At 39.8% G+C, this 20,213-nt stretch overlaps 1 long non-coding RNA gene across 1 annotated transcript; it reads right to left on the bottom strand.

Annotated features, from left to right (window-relative positions):
* Positions 1-7,982: 7,982 nt before the first annotated feature.
* On the bottom strand, positions 7,983-10,029 carry LOC126504877 (uncharacterized). Its single transcript, XR_007592744.1, has 3 exons — positions 9,989-10,029; positions 9,672-9,891; positions 7,983-8,040 (listed from the first exon to the last, which is right to left on the bottom strand). It is a non-coding gene; the product is annotated as an uncharacterized lncRNA (long non-coding RNA).
* Between the last annotated feature and the right edge of the window lie 10,184 nt (positions 10,030-20,213).

A 20,213-nucleotide genomic window follows, 5' to 3' on the forward strand; every position in this document is an offset into this window, starting at 1 on the left:
GAACAGTGGTCATTATCTTAACTAGAGATTAATAAATGTACTGTCTTAAAGTTATTATTGCTATGATGAAACACCATGACCAAAGCAACTTGTGGAGGAAAGGGCTTATTTTGATTATTCTTCTTTATTACAATTTATCATGAAAGGACAGTCAGGGCAGAAATTAAAACAGGGCAGGAACCTGGAGGAAGAGAGTGACACAGGGGCCATGGAGGAATGCCGGTTACTGTCTTTCTCCTTATAACTGGCTCTGTCTGCTGCTTTCTTATGGAATTCAGGACCACTGACCTAGGAAGGGAATCAACCACAATAGACTGAGCCCCTCCATATCCATCACTAATTAGGAAAATGCCTTCTAGGCTTTCCGACAGCCTGATCTTGTGGAGGCATTTTCTCACTTGAGGTTTCCTCCTCTCAGGTGACTGGAGCCTGTGTAAAGTTGCAATAAAACCTTTCCAGCATGTGTGTATATATATCACTCCCAGAAAATACACCGCCCTAAAAGTCCTTTATTGAAATGAACAATGGCATATACATTTTAAGTGAAATATCATATCTTCAAATTCTATTGAAATGCCCCTGTCAAATTAGACTGTGTTCTGTTTTGTTTTCTGCCGTTATTGAACTCTTGACTTCTCAGTGGTTCCGTATTATTTCTTGTGAGAGACACAAAAGAATAAAAAGAAAACAACATTCGGATATCTTCCCAAAATGACTATGTTGTGACCCTCTTGGGATTTCTTTTAACTGCATACGGGTACGCATGTCACTTCCTGCCTTCCAGACATAACCTTTCTTCTATTAAAAGACATTTTATATTGGTTTCCATCCAGATTCCATTATTTTGTATTGATCCTTATTTTGGGGTTATCTCTTTGGTATTGCCACTTGCTCAGCATTTCCTCACTTTTGAAACCCTTCCCAAGTCCTGTCTTCACCTTCAGACCAGCAATTTCAACTTTCAATTCCTAGGCTATACTTCTTTGCTTACCGTAAAGCTCCAGACTAAACTGCCTTCTTTGCACCTTGCCTCTCACTTCAGATTCAATGTGTCAGCAGCAGGGTCAGCAGCCGCCTTTCTGGCGAAGAGATCCTGGCTCAGTAAACAGATATACCATTTATTCCTGGCTCCTCTGCACTCTTGGCCCATGTTTAATTTAGATCAAACCATGAATATTTATCTCCTACATATTTCTATTTTCTCCTTTTTCACAACTTAACATGTACTATCTTGAACAATTGATTGTTAAGTAAATCATGTACGTGTGGACTCTGCCTGCTAAGTACACTCCTGCCTATTTTTCTGGCTTTCCATTTATTCTTTATTAGTCTATGTGGCCAATTTTATCCTCAACTACTGTAAACATTACTATTTCTTTCAAGTGCTTTTTCCCCCAAGAGTAAAATTTTTTGTAGAAGGTCTCTGTGATTTGCTTGGTGCACACGCGTCTTCATGTCATTTTTATTCTTGGTGCCCCTACATGGCCATACAGTCCTCTATATTCTGAAAATAATCTAAGCCATTTCTCTCTTCACTGCTTATTCAAGAGTTGTCAAAAGGACTCCCCTAGCCCCCATTTTGACTCGTTAAGATCCAGTTATCCTTTTTGGATCGTAGATGAATTATTTTCTCATCTTTCCAACAATAGGTCTCTAAGTCATGATCTTCTTCAACAGGCTTTCACAGCATCTGGTATCTCCCTTTGGAACTTCAGTGACTTTTGCTGTTGGATTTTCTTTTTTTTTCTAGCTCTGTGTTGGAATGCCAAAAAGTTGTTGGTGGTTTTTTCCCCCTACTTTTTGCTCTTACTCTTTTGGAGGCCCTTTGGCTCTTTTGGGGAGCCTACAACCAGTTCCCAGATAAATCACACACTCTTGATGTTTTCCTTTTCTTACTTTTGTAAATTTTATTTTCAATCCTACTCTGTTGCTGGTTGTGTAGCTGGGTGGCTGGCCCCTGACATCCTCCTCTCCTTGTTCTGTCGTGTTCCTCCTCTTCTTCCCAGAATTCTCTTCCTTTTTATACTTTCAGCCTAGCCTATCCTTTCTCTTGACTCTGTTATTGGCCAATTAGCTCTTTTATTAGACCCTCAGGTGTTTTAGACAGGTAAAGAAACACAGCCTCACAGAGTTAAACAAATGCTACATAAATAAAAGCCACACATTTTTACATTGTTAAATAAGTCTTCCATCACATAAACAGATTATAACACCTTAAAATAATATTCTATAACAGACTTTGACATTACATATTCTCTGTATAATGAACTTGTTTTTTCATTTCCCAATATCAGTTAGAAATTTTTTGAGGATAAACAGTTTCTGATTGACTTATACATTCTCTGCATCTATTTGTGGGTAAGTGAGAGATGTCCCTTCTAACTCAACTTACCTTTTATGTTCTGTCATAGTTTCCCACGGAAGTTCAGCACTCAGTAGGTTTGAAACACTCACTTTGCTCTTTTCCTTAATATTTTATAAGGTTGCCAGGAAACAGACAGGTTTTAAAGGGTAGGGAACATGGAGTTGTTTGTTTGTATTTCGTTCTAAAACATCACATAATAGATCAGAAATAGCACAACTTAATCACTCAGTATTGATGACACCTTACAAAGGATATCAAGGTCACTAAAATAGCACTATTGTCATGATGACATGGAGTCTCTGTGTTGTGCTCTTAATTCAGAATGAGGCTAGAAAGATAGAAAACCCAAGAGTGGTGGTGCAAGCTCATAATTCCCATGCTTGGGACCTGGAGGCAAGAGCACAGAAGACCATGCTCGGTCATCCTCAGCTGCATGGTAAATTTAGGGCTGGTGTAGGTTGCATGAGAGCCTGTTAAATGGGGGAAAAAGGAAGGGAGAAAGAAGCCAAGAAAGAAAGCAAAGATCAGACTAGGAAAATCATAGGGATTTGTAAAGGAAAAGGAACTCCTCACCACAGTCTGGTTGAAATCTTTTGTGAGCTGAGAATCACGAAAGTCGAATTAGAATGTTAAAATAGCAATAAACTGTGTTTAAGGTCAGTGTGTATGATCTTTGAGCTTTACTTTATTCCTATCCCTTCCTTAAACCTGCAATTTTCTGAGAATCTCACAAAAGAGATTGCAAACGCTTTTATAGTCTTAGCTTTCCGTGACCTATCTATCTTGAAGATTCCTTTGACCCTTTGACTCATGTTTCTGTCTATCTGCCTATAGCCCTACTCAAGTATCTCAGGATATACCCCATGATGGCACTAGGGTACTTAATTCTTCTACCTTTTGATCGCTGTGGCTTCAAAAGCCTGTATACACCATTCTCAAGGTACTTAAAGGTGAGCCACAACTACACCTGGGTACATTGGGTTCTTTCCCTAAGCTCTCTCGTCTTTCGCCTCTAAAATCCTACTTAAATCTATGCTAAAAATCAGTGCCTAAGAAAATCCAACTCTTCCTCACCCTGAATCATCCTGAAGATCTTTTGTGTGGCTTTTAAAACACAAATCTCACTTCATCTGCGTAGAGGCTTGTGAAAAGAACCCAGTCTTCTGGGGCCACAGTTTAAAACCATGTCTCCACCCTCTGCTATCTCCCAATCTTCCTATTGCAGACAGCACTGCTGTGATCTTATGAATGAAATTTCATATGATATTATCACTGTCTTGTGTTTCCCTCTTTGTCTTGCAGAGAACCCAAAACTGACATGAAGGAATGAGAGTAAGGTCTTCTAGGCATATCCATTTTCTCCATATAAGGAACCAAAATGAGACTTAAAAAAAAATCATTCTATCCAAGTCTAGATGGATGTTTATGAGTGAATTAATTGGGATTATTATTGGGGGGCATGGGCGAGAAAGTATAGAAACTTTATGAGTGAATCACTAATAAATGCTCACAGAGAATTGCAGCTCAGAAAAGCTGCAATCCTGAAGCCTGTTGCCCTGTGCCAGCAACCGCCGTGGAAGAAGCTCTTCTGCCTAACAGTTAGTAAACTTGGGGAAGGATCTTGTGAATATTGTAACTTTTGTGATTTTTCTGAGCTGTCCTAAAATTAGTTAGCTCCTTCAGTCTTATGAGCCTCCATTTTCTTTCTAGAAAAAAAAATGTTTCAATTCAGATCATAAGTACCTTGAAATGTTTTGGGAGCCCAGAGGGAGAAAAGTACACCAATGTGTCATTCAAATATTAAATGGTCATCCTGAAAACATGTAAGCAAGGAACATTGTGCAGACTGAGCAGGTTTTTTATTTAGAAATATGTATGTTTTATTTAGAAATACATAATATCATATATAAGATATTATATTATGCATGCATTAACAATTAAAAAATAGGACATGAATTTGAAAGAGAGCAGAGAAGTATATTGGAGAGTTTGGAAGGAGGAAAGGGAAGGTAGAAATGATGGAGTTGTATTATAATTTCACAAATAAAAGGAACAATAAAAACAAAGAAATAAAAACAAAATAAAGAGCAGCAGCAGCAACCACAACAGCAAAGCATGATAAAGCCTAATTTAAAACTTTGCAATTATCTTTTAATTGAAGTTGAGATCAACCTGGGCCCTGTAGAAGTTACTTTATATTGTTAGAAGAGTGACTTTTCCAACTACGCCTTTCCCTGAGAGGCTTAATTTTAGGCTGGAGGCTGACTGTGGAAGAAGGTGGGCACTTGAGTGGCACCACCTCTCTGGCACCGCCCATGTAGCATAGACAGAAATGACGCATTTCTGATGGCAGAACGGTGAAAAGATAATGGGGTACATGGTGTAGCAAGACCATATCAGGATAATCACCTCTAATTACTTTCTGGACACACCAGATGAAGGAAAGGGTGCACTCCCTCACAACTCCTTCATGGGTTTGTGGTCCCCACTATTCTTGTCATTTAATCCCTTAATGTGTGCACCAGTGGTGGACAGAAGAAAACACGTCCCACTTCCCAGTGACTTCAACTCAGTTTGATTCCCACTGCTCACTTGGCCTGCTTCATCTGTCCACATATCCTTTCTTCTTTCTGGACTTGTGATCTATCCAGGTTTATCCAGATTTATCCATCTGTGCTATGTTTATCCATCTGAATAGAGTCCTGCCCTTCAAGTCTCTTCTCTCTCATAGTCCACCTCTGATTCTGAAGCCTGACCCTGTAGCAGCTATAGGTGCTTTTCCAACAAAACCTATGGATCCTTTGATTTTCCAGTACCTTACCAATAGAGGCTTCTTAGGATTTTGAAGCATCTCCACTTGTGTTGCTTTGTTTTAGCCCACTGTAGATGTTCTGTAACTGATATATAGACACTTTCATAGATTCATAGATATGTGACATACAATCTGTGAGTTACTATTTATAGTTAAGACTGGAATTAAAGAATACATTCAATGAGATGGGACTATCAAGAAAACTGGAAATATCTGACACATTACATGTGTCATTTAAGAAAATAAAATCTGATGTCATGGAAAGATTCAAGTGTGTTTCTCTATGTGTCTGATGTAGCATGCTTAGGCTAGTGAGTTAAGTTAAACATTGAAAACACCTTTGGGAGAGAGACAGTGCTTCATAGGTATCCTCACAGCATAGTTGTCTGTAATTTTTCCTATTTAGAAGACAGATTCAGGAAAGAAAGCCCGAGAGTGCAGTGTGGAGAGGAAAGCCAAGGAGGAAATGATTTCTTCCTTTTCTCATTCAGACAGGATCTCCCCATGTTGCCTTGGCTGGTCTGGAACTTGTTAGATAAAGTGGGGTATCCTTAAGCCCGCAGTGAAAGTCTTGCTTCTGCCACTGGAGGGCTGGGAGTACAGGTATGCATTGCTACACCTGCTGGCCCAAAACGTTAGGAAACAAAGGCCACTAGAAACCTGAGCATTCTAAACTTGGCAAGAATGAGTTCCAAAGTATAAACCCATCCAAGGACAGCTCTCTCCTTTCTCTTCTCCTCGCCCCTGGTTTATGGGCCCAAGAGAGGGGGTAAAATTGCTCTCGGTATAACTCTCCAAAAGTAGGGGCTCACACCAGCCTATGTTTTAGCCCAATTCAATGACACATATATACGCACAATTACACATTCTCAGGCAAGGTGGAAAAATAACTGCAGATCTGTAAGCAAAAACATGACCAAGAAAATACACTCAAAAGAGAGGGAGGGGAGAAAAAGACACACAGAGAGAGCCCCAAGACACTCACTCTGGTATTCAAATCAGTTTGTGAGTATTTTAAATAATTCTACCTTTTAGCTTAACGTATTCCACCCCCTCATTATTGCTTTTGGGGACTAGAAGACAGATCTAGGAGCAATTCAACCCAATTAGAAGGGAAAAGAGAGATTTTCTCTGGCAATTGCTATGCAAATGTGTGTCAGGAAACAGAAGAGGTGACGCCAGGCAGCTTATTTGGTTGTTGACAACAGAACTCTGCCTTATTTTCAAAAGTGTTTTAAAGCGACTTTAACCTACTAGAAGTCCTAGGTAGTCCTGCCAAGGTCAAAGCCCGTACTCACTTTTCACCAGCCCCTGCTGGAGGGGGGGCTGAGCCAGGTAAAACCGCCTGGGGGCAGCTTCCCGATGAACATTCCGTTTGGTTGTCATATTCCTGTTTTCAGTAATAGGAGTTGCTGGTGTGTGACTCTTTTTGAAACTCTTGGTATTGTGGGCTTATAAAACATTTCAATGGGTAATCGTGTCAGACAGTGGTAATTAATCTTGGAGGAGAAGCCTGTTTCTGAATTGGAACACTGCTTAAAGGTATGACAATTTAGTGTCTACTCATTAAAAGTTAGGCTCCAGCCTTCTCCTCTTACCTATAGTTTTAAAAATAATTGCCTGAGAAAAGCCCGCACCATTGGATCTTCAATGTTATGAAACACAGTCTCTGAGTGGATCCATCTAAACTATTGCGGGATTGGTGCCTGGCAGGAAGGGAAGGGCTGTGGAGGGAGGGGAAAGAGGCCAAACAGAGAGCTCAGGTTAAGGGAGGGTGGGAAGGGCCCCTGAGAGTTCTGAATCTGGGGCGGAACTGACTCCAGTGAGCTTGTGAAGCTCAGGGAGGTCAGGGAATTATTTGAAATAGGCCAATTATCTGCAGACAGAAACCCAAGGTCATATATTGCAATCCCACTCAGCCTCAGGGAAAATGTACTATTTCAGTCTTGGTTGCCTCCCTCAAAACCAGTCTCAGCAGCAAGCCAGAGAATTCTTGCTCATCCAAGGACAGCACGTGCTTCTACCGGTACAGCAAACTACTATATTTCTATAGGAAGGCCAACCTATAACCAAGTGAAAGATTTAGTACTTACTATGAGCCAGGCAGGGGGATGGGGTCATTGTCAAGTAGGTTAAAGAGGTTGGGTATGTTAAAAAGGCTTTGCAAACTGTAGAGTGCTCCAAGATGGAAACCGCCTAGTAGACTTTGTCTATTGAAGAGTAGCCCCAAGAAAGAACACCACATTTCTGTGAACGCTCAGGCAGCTTGATGGAATTATTGCGTTGTTTTCAATCATTCTAATACTGTAAGTGTAAATGTGAAAATGAAGCTGAAATTATTCTAACATCCTCTTCTCTTCTTCCTAGGAAGAGTTAGAAGGTTAGAAGTTCCGCTCCCAGGGGTACTGTGCCCTATTTGGTGGAAGTGTGCATGTAAGTTATTTCCTTGTTCCTCATTTCACTCCAACTTTGCATGCGTATTTAACACATATATTTATGGAACACACTCTGTACCTTTTTGGTTTACCAACGAGGTACATTTTTTATCCTGTGAACATGTTTAGAATATGACCATAAAACTGATTGATTCCGTCGCCTTTTCCTGCTTCTCTTTCATATCCTGTGAAATTTTGTTAGTGCAAAGCTCTTCACAACCGAGACTTCAAGGAAGAGCAATTTTACAGACCTCTGTAGTGACAGTCCTACAGCAGGGGAATCAATCCAGGATTCAAGCCCAACATTTCTTTACAGGAGAGCCAGGACACATAAGCAGTCCAATTGAGCTGGGAGCAGAACCTGCTAGTGGTGGGAGCTTGTTTGGACCGAGGGCAGGTGATTTCAGTCTGTGCATTTTAGTCAGCATCTAGTGTTTAAAAACCAGCAAAAACAAAACAAAAAGCACAAAGCAAAACAACAATGACAACAAGAACAGAGCACAGAAAGAACCTGCTTTGGTTGGTACAATTAGTTTAGCACCGATATCCACGGTTCAGGTTTAGAATAAAGAGCAATCTGTAACAAATTTTAAAGCTTGGCTGCTTAGCATGCCGTCTATTTTTATGTTTCTGTCTGCAGCTATGCTAAGCCACTCCTGGAGTCTTTTACAGCCAAGTCAGTCTTTATTCAGCCGGACCAGGGGAGGAACTGACATCTGTGGCAATTTTATACATTTTTTTTTAAATCCTTGAGTATCTTTAGAAACCTCTTTTACACTGTTAGCTATTTGTTCCTCTGTAACTACAATAAAAATAAAGTCTCTCTGCGATTTTTTAAGTTCATGCTAATAGTTTTGCTATTACATCATACCTTATATTTTAGTTAGATTTCTTCTCTTTTTAAAATTGAGAATGCAATTAAATACTAATGTTTTTGAGTGGCTTCAGCTTCAGTTAATATAATACTCATCAGCAACTTGGGCAGCTGGGGTCAATTTGTTTTTTCTTTTTGTCTTCCTCCTCCTCCCCCTCCTCCTCCTCCTTCTCTTCTTCTTCTTCTTCTTCTTCTTCTTCTTCTTCTTCTTCTTCTTCTTCTTCTTCTTCTTCTTCTTCTTCTTCTTCTTCTTCTTCTTCTTCTTTCTTTTTATGAGGGTTTCTCTGTGTAAGAAGAGTGAAGAGGAANTTCTTCCACAGCAGTGATTCTCACACTGCAATATGTGTGTGTGTGTGTGTGTGTGAGAGAGAGAGAGAGAGAGAGAGAGAGAGAGAGAGAGAGAGAGAGAAAGAAAATCCCCAATCCCCAGGGGACCTTGTCAATTTTCTGATTGGATGATTGGATGCAGATCTGGGGTCAGGTGGTGCTGATGCTGCCTTCTGTCATACCCTTGAGATCTCACGTAATGAGAGGTCAAGGTCCTGGCTCTGAGTTACTGTCTCAACAATGTCATCGTCAAAAACCTCTTTGCTTTTTCAGATTGGAGACTGGGCTCCAGCACTAGGCATCGGTCTGCATTTACAGGAGGGAGAGGGATTCAGGCAGACTTGAGCTCCTTCTGGATCCTACTTATTGCGTTAACATAGGAATTGCACTGTTTCCTTTATAGGCAGGAGTGGGTAAGAGATCAGGTGTGGAGCTTTTTATTGCGAATGTTAACAGATCAAATGCAGTCATTTACTTAGGGCAGAGCCGACTATTGCCCTGAGCAAAATTAGGGCTCTCCTAATAAAAATGGTGAATGGCTAATGGGCAGTGATCCTCCATGATTGCAACAATACAGTTAGTAAGAGAAAAATCAAGATTCAAATAGCAGAAGAAATACAGAGGCAATGGTTTTCCTTTCCTGTGTTTGCTACTTTTCTTCAGAAGAAACATCATTTCTTTGTATGTTCTGTAAGATCTGACCATACATCTACAAACAGACGTGTCTAATGCTCCTTTTCAAGATTCCACAGATTTCAAAATGGCTTTCTTAAAAATGATGTAAAGTGTGCCTTTCTTTTTAACACACTTAGCTTTGCATTGGAAACCAGATGTCTACCCCTACAAAGGATAACTCACCACACTCTATTTGAAGAATTATCTTCGTGTCCTTCTTAGAACTTTTTTTTTTTGAGACAAAATTTCCCTCTGTAGCCCAGGCTAACCTTGAACTCTTGATCTTCCTGCCTCAGATTCCCACGAGCTGGGATAAAAGGCATTTACACCACACAGGACTCCTTCACACATTTTTATTGCTTGAGCTGATTGAGACCTCTGACCAGTATTTATACATTCTTCCCTGTATTAACGAAAAAATTCAGAGATGAGACAAAATAAGCCATTGGGAGAAACGTTGTCAGACAGCAAAGGTCCACCCATACCCAAGGACTGCATACAGGTTTCTCAGAAGTCCCATGAGAGGGGCCAGATGTACGAACTTCAGCAGAAAAGAGGCTCAGCTGTGATTTACAGTGGGAGTCAGGAGGTGAGGAAGATGGGGGGTTGCAGGAAGGAGATAGGATTGTCCTCTATCGGTGCTTATTCCCCTTTTCTCGCCTAATATGGTCTTCTGGATGTGGTATGTTGTCAGATGCATGACGGGAGAAAGAAAGCTCATGAGGCTGATGACGTCGCAATAAAGTCAAGGACAAGAAACAGCTCTGCTGGTTTATTATCTCTGACTTAGTGGGTCTAACTGTGATATAACTGTATCATTACATTTGTTTATAGGTACTTTCTGGTTAGCCTCTTATTTTTCTTATACCTAATGTCTTAGTTACTATCCTATTTCCATGACAAAATGCCATGACCAAGGCAACTTATGAAAGAAAATATCTATTCATGGCTTGTGGCTACAGAGAGTTAGAGTCACCATCATGGTGGGAACACTGCAGGAGGCAGGCCGGCATTTAGCTGAGAGCAAGAGCACACTAATCAGGAATAGCACGGGCTGTTGAAACCTCCAAGCCCACTCTCAGTGACAAATACCCTCCAACAAGGCCACACCTCCTTCCCAAACACGTTTATCAACTTGGGACAAGTATTCAAACATAAGAGCGTTCTTATGCGAACCACCACACATAGTCAGCTTGCCTCGTTTTAACTTCTCACTGCTGGCTTTCTGCTTCCTAGGAAGTAACTGGTCTTTGCTTTCTGCAATTATACTTATATTTTTTATAAGAACAAAAAGCTTGATATGTCCAGGAAAGCACTACAACTCCCAATGTACAAGAGTCTTGAACTTGCCTGAGATGCTTAGGCACTCTTAGTTGGTGCTGTGAACCTTGAGGGGATGCACAGTGAAATGCACGCATGTTTAGAGGCATGACTAAAGTGAAGTCACGTGATACCCCACGGATGATTGGTGTCTCAGTCAGTTTAGATGTCATATGCATTTGATTTAGAATTTATTTTCGTTTGTCATAGCTTCAGAATGTCTTACCCTCGATAAATTTCCCTTAAGTTTCACATTCAGTTATAAACTCCTGAACTGCATTTTCAGACATTGCCCTAAAGAACTGTGCGTGACACCTTTTCTGGAACGCGTCCTTCACGTCTGTGTTTTGCTACAGAGGTACCTACTCTCTTGGCGGTTCTGTGGACAGTATTTACAGCCAACCTCTCTCCTCACAGCCAGGACTTACCCCAAGAAGTATTCATGGACTGTTTCTTCTTCGAAACCTGGATTTCATTCTCTTCTTCCATTCCAGATGCAAATTTTGAGATTTGAGTGAGGGACAAGTCCTGCACAGTTGTAAGCATAAATTCCCCTCAGGCATGAGATTAAGGAGAAAATGGTGGGACTCTATGGGAAAACTTCCTTTTGCTCCCAAAGTTATAGAAAACTCAATCCGCTTCAGTGCTCACTCACTTTTGGCATCTTGCATGTCTGAGTCTGCAGGAACCACAGAACTAGCCCTAAACAACTCCAGCACAAGCACTCACTCCACCGGGGAACGTGTCTAACGCTATCATCTATGATCGTGTTGTTTTTGCTTAAACATTCATTTTATGATCCAAAGGCCTTATCTGATTTCTAGTGCCCTTAATTCCTTTGCATAGTCCATATTTCACTCAATAGTATTTTCTTAAGGTCTCTGATATTACTTGCTGTGGGAATTGAATGGTGGCAAATTCTTTAAACATTTTAATGTCTGAAATGTTATAATTTCTCTTCTGTTTTGAAAATGAATTTGACGACATATAAATGTTTTGGATGAGGTTTTCGCAGGACTATGTAAATATTGTTCCACTTTTTTGAGGGCTTTTATTATTTCAATAGGAAATATAGTATCATTCTTTTTATTCAATCTGTACAGAATGGGTGCCTTAAAGAATTTTGTTTGTCTCTTTCTCTCTCTTTTTTTTGGGGGGGGGGAGCTCAAAATGGAGTTTCTCTGTAGTTTTGGGGCCTGTCTTGGAAACTAGCTCTTGTAGACCAGGCTGGCCTTGAACTCACAGAGATCCTCCTGTCTTTGCCTTCTGAGTGCCAAGATTAGAGGTGTGCGTGACCACGGCCTGGCTTGTTTGTCTCTTTTAAGCAATTACTTTTCACTATTCGTTTAGGTGTTAGTGCTTAGCTTGTTTTGGGTGAGGCAGGTTAGTAACTTTCATAAAATTAGTGAGCTGTTTGGCTATTTTTGCTCAGATGTTTTTCTCTTTTATACATAGTAGATGACCTAAGTTTTCTCACTGCCTTCTGACACTCTCTTATTTCCTGCAGTCTGCTTAGTTTTATCTGCATCCCACTGTGTATAGTTTCTGTCAGTATACCTGTTAGCTAATTTTTTCTTCTGCATTCCCTAATCTGCTGATAACCACAGTGTATTTCTTTTTATTTCAGTCACTTTAGTTTTTATTATTAGAAATTTGATTTGAGCTTACACCTAGGCATGCTCAACTGTCCTTCTTCTTCCTAGAATATATGCAGTAGAGCAGTAGTGTGATTTAAGAACTGTCCAAAGACTGATTGACTGTCTATATGTCTTATCATCTCTAATTTCTAGGTCAATTTTTATTCATTTATTTTCTCTTATTTATGACTTATTTTTCCCTAGTATACTTTTATAAGCCTTTTCACATTTCACTGAATATTTTTGAATCTTTTGACTCTTTTCTTACTTTTCTTTCCATTGCTGTGATAAATACCACTACCAAAAGCAACTTGGGGAGGAGAAGGTTTATTCATTTTAAAACTTTCTGGTCACAGTCTAATACTGAGGGTGGCCAGGGCAGGGAGGGCAGGAACTCAAGGTAGAAACCAGGGGCAAAGAACTGACGTGGACCATGGAAGAGTGATGCCTCCTGAATTGCTCTCTGTGTTTTTCTTGCTTGCTTTCTTATATAGCCCAGAGCTACCTGCCCAGGTATGGCACTGTCCACGATGGGCTATGTCTCCCACATTAATATTAAATCAAGCAAAACACCTTCCACAGACTTGCTTATAGGTAATCTAGTGGAGGTGTTTTCTCAGTTGAGAGGTACCTTACTCCCAGATGACCCAAGCTAGTGTCAGGCTTAAAAACCAAAACTAAACCAGGAACTGACCAACAAAGATATCAATGAACACTGAATCTGATATTATAGGTACTAGGATGGGGTAAGTTAAATTTTTTATCCTTCCAGATCTTAATTTACAGATGTGTGCTGTGACTCTAGTCTAGAATGTTTCCTACTAATGAGGCACGTTGCAGTTTGCTCTGACGATGCTGGCTGCTTGGTACCTCGTGAATCGGAGGGTTCCAACAGCTGTGACTGGGGAGACTAAAGACCACACCTAGTATTTTATAAACCATAGAGATTGCTCCATCTCTCTGCTTAGATGATCTATCACTAGCCTCCAGAATTTTCCTCATACTCCTGAACTGACTGAAGCCAGATCATAAGATGCCCTCTCTCCTCTCAGGACACCTTGTTCCATGTGATTCTCAGTCTTTGTCTCCTCAAGAGCACTGTCAGGCTTTAGCCCAACTCTGATGCTACCGTTTATACATTTTAGGTGGTAAATGCCACTTCATTTTTTAAATACCACACCACAGTGTTCATTTGGAATTCTCTTTTCTGGGCAGTCTACTGACTTTGATCATTTTATTTTTATTCCCCACTGTCTGAAAGGTTTTTAAATTTTAAGATTTTTTTTTGACTGGTTAGTGAGGGGAGCTTGCGGCTGGATATGTAGGAAATTAGCAGGGACCTTTACAAGGCAGAAGCATGGGAAAATGACGGTGAGCACTGATCTCCAAAGGCCCTGCCCCATGTGTTGCATCTTTGGGACTTTAAAGCAACACATTTAACAAATGACAGCAAACAAGCCCCTCAAACCTCACGTCAAATGGAACAGAAGCTGGGTCACTTAACAGAGAAGCGAATTCATATGGTGGGAGACTCATGGGAACTATGAATGTGTGGGATCCTTTGGAGTCTTGTAGAAATTTGACCCTTCAGATTCCTTCCTGTCTATAGCTTACACAAGAATGGGAGTAGCCCATGTCCTCACCAGACATGGAGACAGAAGCATTTCTAGAAGTGGACTGGAGAATCATGGCTGTTACAAGTTAAGCATACCTGTGACTGCTTTTTATTTATTTTGCTTCCTACCAAACAGAGAGTGTCTGGGTCCTATACTCTAGAGAGCACTGACGTTGTTTTCTTCTTACCCAAGTATAGAGCCTAATACTTAGTAAGCACTTCATAAATATAGATACTACAGGGAATAAATTATTAGAGTTTCCTTAGATTAATCAGGTTGCTTTTAATTATTATTATTATTATTTTAAAAATAAGGTCTCACTATGTAGCCCTGCCTATCCTGGAACTCTCTGTGTGGATCACGCTGGCCTTGAATTCACAGGTATCCACCTGCCACTGTCTCCTAAGTGCTGGTATCTAAGGTATATGCTACTGTGCCTGGACAGTTTATTTTTAATTCAAATTTTATTTTTCATGATTTGTATGTGAGTGTAGTGCTCAAGGAAGCCAAGAGAGGGTATTGGATTCCCTTGAGCAGGGGTGAAGGAGAGTTATGGGATGTCAGACATGGGCATCCCTAACTTGATTACTTTGGAACGGAAGTGTGCTTCCTTAGATGCTGAGCTTTCTTTCCGGCCCGATCACATAGACTCTGATGTAGATCATAGAATCTGAGGATTCACACTTTATAGTTTCATCTTTACTGATATCTCATATCTCAAGAAATTATGGTTTTATATTGATTAGACATTAATTTTTATAGACACTATCTTTTTAAATGAGCATGCTACACTCTTTTGTCCAAAACAATAAATTCTTCAGAGGAGATTTTAAACGGTTGAAATGGCTGCACCTTTGATAGTTCATATTAGTATATTTTCCACATTTCAGTATTTCCTTGGAGTTTCACTTTGTGATCAGGTCTAGTCTTGTAATAATTAGATTATACTGTGAGCTAAACTATATGTTCTTATTGCAAAAAAAGTTTCTTTTTCTGTCTAAACAGTATAATTTTAATATTCATATGGCAATCTCTAATGATAAGAAAACAGAATGTTAAATAAAACAGAGCTGGGCATATATCACATGCTATAATTCTAGAACTTGGAGAAACAGAGGGCAGGAGAACCAAGAATTCAAGGCCAGGCTCTGCCACATTGCAAGAATAGTCTCTGGTTGTTATTACAGACATAAGTGCTATTAGGGTCTCCATGAGATGCTGTCTCAACATACAAACCATTAAAAGCAGCTTTTATTGCTGAGAAAAAAAATTTCCAATGTGTACAGGTATTCACGAGTGGTGCCTGTTGTCGGGAACATAGTAGTAAACAAAGCAGGCGGGGTGGGGGATTCAGTGCACTGTTCAGACAGTGCTGACTGCAGGGAACCACATGCGTGATTTTACACTGGACTTTATATATTTTTGCTTAGGAAGAACATGGACCCAACCTTCTTTTTCTACTTCAGAAAAGTGTATTTTAAGAAAGAGGCAGAGAAGCAGAGACCTACAGGAAGTGTGGGCGTGTGATGTGGGAGGTCCTTCAGTATATGTGTTGCTTTTATTGATTAATGAAGCTGTTGTTGGCCAATAGCTTAACAGAGAATAGCCATACTGGAAGAGACAGATAGAGAGAGTAGGCAAAGTCAGCGAGATGCCATGGAGCCACCAGAGAAGAACCAGGCTGCCAGTTGGAACCTTGCTGGTAGGCCACAACCATCATGGTACAATATAAAATAATAGAAATGAGTTAATTTAAGAAATGAGAGTGAGCTAGAAATATGCATAAGCTAACAGGCTAAACACTGATTTAATTCATACAGGTTCTGTGTGGTTATTTTGGGAGTCTGGACAGCCAGGAATGAACAAGGGGCCTTCCCACTACAAATGGCCTCCTACAACATGAGGGAGCCAAGTTGAGGTAGAAAGGAACCAGGCTTGGGGAAGCAAGTGAGGAATGGTGACCTGAGCAAGTTCCCAGACATAACTAGGGGCCACTAAAGATGTGGGTTGAAACACATGGGACTGATGTTTTTGATAAGTTTATACTTCAAATATTGGTAACTGTCTCTACGTAGACCTAATAGGTTATGATTGTGCAGCGGTAGTAACAGCAGGTGCCAGGAGTTGATACAAATGGCACCAGAAAGGCAGGCTTGGCAGTAGTGTGGGCCTGTGAGCCCAGCACTTAGAAGGTGGAGATGGGAGGAGGATACTGAGTTTGGCATCATCCTTGATTCCATAGCTAGTTTGAGGATGTTCCGGGCTAACATGAAACTGGGCAGCAAACAAAACCAAATAGTAATAATAATAACAATAATAAAGACTAGAAAACAGTAAATACTAACCTGTATAAGGTATATGAAGTGAGTAAATTACTTTTTAGATACTCAAAGCCGAGAGTCAAGAGAGGGGCACTGTAATGATATCGAAAATTAGTATCTACTATATTTTCATGGAGTGCTTTATTTTGTCCATTATATTAATATCAAGCTCATCTTTGTTTTATGTCTACTCTTACTTATTTTTTACTCTATGCCCATGTCTGTACATGCAGTGTGCATGTGTGTATGTGTGCTTACATTGGTGTGGGCATAGGTGTGTGTGTATACTATAGTATGCTTGTGGGAGCCAAAGGCTGACATGGGGAGACAGACTTTCCCAACCATTCTCCACCATCATCACAGAGGCATAGCCTCTCAGTTATATCTAGTGCTCACTATAGCTGCTCCAGCTAGCCAGCTTGTCCAGGAAATTCCTTTTTGCCACTTTCTGAGCATTGTAACTATAGGTGGGCTGCCAGTGCCAGCCAGCATTCACATGGGTGCTGGGCATTGGCTCTAGTTCTCATGCTTATTGGGCAAGGATTTACTTCCTCGCCATCTCTGCGGTGCCAATTCATGTTTACTTTTCACACACATGCCAAGAGTTGACCAATGTAAAAGATCATGGCAGCTTTTTATTTGTGCTTTTACATGGGCATGAAGCCAGACCCTACTGTGCGTATGTGTTGTGGGGGGTGCTGCAGACATGTCAAGATGGAAAGGAAGGGTATGACATGTCCTACACTGTATTTGTATCACTTCTGTCCCTCCTTCTTTCTCCTCCTCCTATATCACCCCTGACCTCTCTTGAACATATGATTTTTTTCTTCTATGATTGTTGTTATGGTTTCTTAGCCTAAAATCTACCTAGATTTCTTCCTTAGGCAGTGGGTCGCCAGGTTACAGCAAGCTCTGCCACTTGCTTCATACCAATATTACTGTATCAACATTACAATATTTCTGCTTCATCTGTAAGTGGAATATACATACAAAATTTGTGTGGCAGCCATGTTTCAACTCAGTTTCATTGTATGTGTATATATGCATATGTGTATGTTTGTCTCTCTGTATGTGTATGTATGTTATTACAGGGGTACTTGGATAAAGGTTTTATTGCTGGATTAAAGTGATTTTCTTTCCTCATAGTCCTCATTTCCTGTAGCTCATAATAATTTTTAGAGAAGAAGCAAGATTTAAAAGATGAGAAAAATTGATCCTTTGTAAACGAAAGGATCTCCAGATATCTCAGAGAAAGTCAGAACCGCAATTAAATGAGAATCCCAGAGACTGAAATGCAAGAATCCATGATAACAAGACAGAGGTTGAAAGGTTATTATCTGCTAACTTATCAATGTCATTTTAGAATGAAAATTGTTAGCTTCATGTTTTTAAAGTCTGAAAAGAATGAATCAGGAATCTCTCTTTCTTTGATTTTTGTTATTACCTGTTCTTGGTCTAATTGAATAATTAATTTATGTTACTCCCATAAATGTTAGCATTTGTCTGTGCATATCAATGTATGTGGAGAAACATTTAATATGTATTATTTTTTCAAAAGTTTGTATGGTTATGCATCGCTTCAGCATGTAGCAGCATCTGGTGACACATGTCAACCCAATGTGACAAGCAGCATGAAAAATAGATTTGAAATCTGGAAGAAATAAATGCAGGAATCAATGACTTCTGGTGGCTGCAGTCAACTGCATAGCCCTCAAAGCTTGACAATTTCATGTTTTATGTAGAAGAAAAATACTTGGGTAACACACTGAAGAGTCTATATTCAAAGTCATTTGCAATCAATGAAACAACAGATATCAGCATGTAGAAAATAATACCAGGGATTTTTTTTTTCTGGCGACATTGGGAGTTATGTACATGAGGACCTCTAAAACATGACTCTGTCTCTTTCTGCTTTATGATTTTATAGGTTTATGTAGCTCAGACATACCGTAACAAAATACCGGGGGAAAACTACATATGGTTGGCAGGCCTTGAAGAAACTAGAAAGGAGTGGTCCAATTTTTGTTTTCTTCTTTTCTTATCTGAAAGCATTGATTTGTTTTCTAGCAATAAAGTTGCTACCTGATTTACTTTAGTATATATGGAGCAGAAAATGAATTGCTTTAGTGTGCTGACGGAGAATCAAGGCATGATAAGACCAGCAGTTACAATCCTTTCAAGGGTATATTCTTTAAGAAAGTGGATTCCCAAAGACAGAAAAATCCTCATAACTTAAAAGACTAAAAAGGAGTGGTCTAGTTTGTAGTTCGTATTAAATGGATTTCTTTCCCAGTTCTGTAATCTTCAAATTGCATATCACTTGTCTAATTTGTATTTTCTTACCAAGTCACACATTTCTCATACAGAACAGTAGAATTGCCTTCGTTTCCAAGTTGAGGTATATTGTCAAGATTTCTGGTTTCTCTCAACAAGCAGTGACACTTAATTGTTGAAACTGCATTCTTTCACAAAATTATGAGGTGATATAAGCAACATTAGTCACTGGACACAGGAAAAAATATGTAGTAGTTACTATTCGAATTACATAATCTGGTCTGATGGTTCATAAATACCACCCTTCTTACATCACGAGAAACCAACAGACTCTCTACAGTGTTTAAAGATTGAACAATGTGTTCATCTTGACTTGGAGAATGTCTTAATGTTAGGCAGGTGCAGCTGGGAAAAGTTAAGGGCTATTTCCCAAATCTCAAAATCCGCACAACAGCCACGTTTTCTTATATTTTAGCACACACACACACATACGTAAATCTGTTAAAATGTGACCAACCTTGTCCTGTGGAAATATTGTTCTTTTGGATATGTTTGCATAAACATTTTCTGGAAGTCATTCTAAAAAGTAAACATTCATATTTACCTCTTGGGTCGGGAGAGACTTGAATCCGATTTGAAGGCAGAACTGTTGGGCAAGACTCATTTCATACTTATTCTAGAAATTAATGTTCATCACAGATCGCCAAGATGATGATGATATTTTTACTTGAAAATCTTCAAAGGTCATCTGTTGTCTGCAACAGCATTTGGGGTGATAATTTGCCACCCTGGCACCTACCTAATACCTGCTGCTTCTGACACCTGAAATAAATTGATGTTTTTTTTTTTTTTTTTGTCTTGATATGAAGGACTCGGGCTATTATTTACTACTCTTGGCCATGGTTCTATTTCTGAATCATATTTCCTTAAGTAGCTCCTGCATCTGTGGCCTCTCCTTAACCTCACCTTCCTGTAAACTCAAGGCCTGAAAGTAAGGGAGCTCATGTGAGCATGTGTGAGAACCCGAACCCAAGCTGGAGACTAAGTAGGACTGTGTCCCATGTAGTTTAGCTGGTTCAGGAGGATACTGAAATAAATTCTGAATTTGACACAATGGTTATTGATAAAATATTAGTGAGTAAGGACTGGAGATGTAGCTCAGCTGGGAGAGTCTTTGTCTAGCGTCTTTCATTTCCCAGAGTTACAGACACAGGTGTGGTGACTCTCTCAAAGTGGAAGCAGGAGGATTAGGGTTCTATTCACGGTCATCCTCAGCTTCATAGTGAGTTTGAACTCAGCCTGAACTGCAGGAGCCGTGTCTCAAAAATTAGTAAATCAGCAAGGAATGCTATGCTAATGGCAGCACTCTAATAGATTTATAGTTAATCGCTGATATAGATAGAATATGCCCACTTCAAATTTAGTATTTTCAATGGTGGGAAATACTGTACCTCTACTGATACAAAGGACATAGAAAACAAATGCTTTGCTAATGTAAGAACGCACAGGACAATCACTTGATTGGTTCACTTTTTATATGATTAATAAAAAATAATG

The sequence above is a fragment of the Alexandromys fortis genome, unplaced genomic scaffold (genome assembly GCF_014885135.2).
Source record: "Alexandromys fortis isolate MF-2015 unplaced genomic scaffold, M_Fortis_MF-2015_v1.1 scaffold_53, whole genome shotgun sequence".
NCBI classification, from domain to species: domain Eukaryota; kingdom Metazoa; phylum Chordata; class Mammalia; order Rodentia; family Cricetidae; genus Alexandromys; species Alexandromys fortis.